Genomic DNA, 2,025 nt, shown 5'->3' with positions numbered 1-2,025 from the left:
GCACACTTGAGCCTTTCTATTCCCATAATCATCTATATTGCAGTCCTTTGTCAAGTGTGGACCACTGCATCTCTCGCAACCTACTCTTATGGCATGTATCGACTGGTCCATCTGTGTTATCCTGCGGTCCATATTATTTAACATGGCCATGACCGCTGCTATTTCTTCAGTTTGGGACCCTCCTCCGCCTTTGATTCCTTCTTGCCTCGGGTTGTGGTATTCGCGGGAGTGTTTCGCGAATTCTTCAATTAGCTCCTTGACCTCCCTTGGATTTTTCTTTGTCAAAGGTCCTTGAGAATCAAGGAGTTATCTTGTCATCACGTTGACCCCATCATAAAAGATTGACATCTCTTGCTGCACATTTAGGTCATGTTGAGGGCAATTTCTAAGTAAGCCCTTGTACCGCTCCCATGCTTCGTATAGTGACTCCTCCGGCTGTTGCTCAAAGTTGGCTATTGCCTTCTTGAGTTTGGCTATCTTGGATGGCGGGCAAAACTGATCCAGGAATTGCTCACGCATCTAAGCCCATGTGGTGATTGTACCCGGTGGGAGTGCTTTTAACCACTCCTTAGCAGCTCCTTTGAAAGTGATGGGAAGCATTCTAAGCAAGACTGTGTTTCTGGTGACATTTGGGACATTGAAGTAATCCACAATGTCGTTGACTTCGTCTAGATGCGTAAAAGCATCCTCATGATCCTTCCTGAAAAATGGGATGTCCTTCAGTGCTGTCAATATGTGTCCCTTCAGCTCGAATGTGGCAGTGGTAGGAATTGCGGGTTGGACTAAACCGGGGCCCACATCTTCTCGGATCCGCTTCTTGTGAGCTCCCATGGACATTTCTTCAATTGCTGCCATCTCGTTCCTTGGCTCGTTCTCGGGTTTACTCGTGTGTTCTTCAAATTCTGGCTCGGTATCGCTTTCGGACTCGGTTTGCACGGGTGTGTGATCCAAATGCTCAAGATTGCTCTTGTGCTTCACTGATGAACTTGACTCTCCTGTCTTCTTTCCCAACTTCCTAGAAAAGGCTGACTTTAATTCTTGCAAGGGTGTCTTTTTCTTGTGAATTGCAGACTCGGGATCTTCAAGTGGTAGCACCAAGGGTGTGTTTGAGCTTCTGGTCATGAACTCCTGCAACTTGCTAAACTAAAACGTAAAACTGGACTAAAATAAGAAAAACTAAAAATGAACTCTTCATGTTTCACATCGTGAGTGTACTAAATCTCACGTCGTGAACGTTGTGACAGAAAAAAAAAATTAAACTAAGATAAGCTAGCAAACAAAATAAATAACCAATTCAACTTTTTGCTGATTTTATTCCACAAAAAGGGGCGATTAATCTAATGCAACTAAATAAACTAATAATCTGCGCCGTTCCTCGGCAACGGCGCCAAAAACTTGATGTGCACAAAAGTACCCACTAATTTTAATATTTATAACCTAACAAACTTAACTATCTATGCGCTTATAGGCAGTGTACCTAGTCAAATTACAGTATAGCTTGGGTAAGTCGGGTGTCGATCATAGGGAACGGTGTTCTAATTAATTTACTTACTATTAAATTAACCTAATTTATTTAACAAGTTTAATAAGGGGTTTTATCTGGTTTTACAAGATCAGATGAACTTAAATCAAATTCAATAAATAAAAACACACTATTGTTTAATTTAAATCCACTTCTCCCTTATGACTAGCTAACGATTACGGATTACTAAGTTGGTTTTTAGTTATATTAGTAATTTAGTTCTATCTTACCAATACTTAACTAATTCATGTCAAACCATGTATGTTCACACATAATTAAACACAAAACTAATTATGGATGTAAATATGATATGTAAGTTTTGTTGTGTAAACGCAATTATGATCACAATTCACGTTCTCTAGCACGGATAAACTTTATTTATTCTAATTACTAACTAAGATTGGTCAATCCTAGCTCTAACAATTCAATGTTCACTAAATTATTAGGTAAACAGGTTCATGCAGTTTAATGGTCACTAAGCTACACAGAACATGCAACTAAGC

The 2,025-nt window shown here is 39.8% G+C and overlaps 1 non-coding gene across 1 annotated transcript; it reads left to right on the top strand.

Annotated features, from left to right (window-relative positions):
* The first annotated feature begins 364 nt into the window (after nucleotides 1-364).
* LOC111890259 (small nucleolar RNA R71) lies at nucleotides 365-471 on the top strand. The gene has a single exon (XR_002849783.2). It is a non-coding gene; the product is annotated as a small nucleolar RNA R71 (small nucleolar RNA).
* The last annotated feature ends 1,554 nt before the right edge of the window (nucleotides 472-2,025 follow it).

This window comes from Lactuca sativa, chromosome 6 (genome assembly GCF_002870075.4).
Source record: "Lactuca sativa cultivar Salinas chromosome 6, Lsat_Salinas_v11, whole genome shotgun sequence".
NCBI lineage: Eukaryota > Viridiplantae > Streptophyta > Magnoliopsida > Asterales > Asteraceae > Lactuca > Lactuca sativa.
Note: the sequence above shows the minus strand (reverse complement) of the source record. Positions and strands in the feature narration are given on the sequence as shown.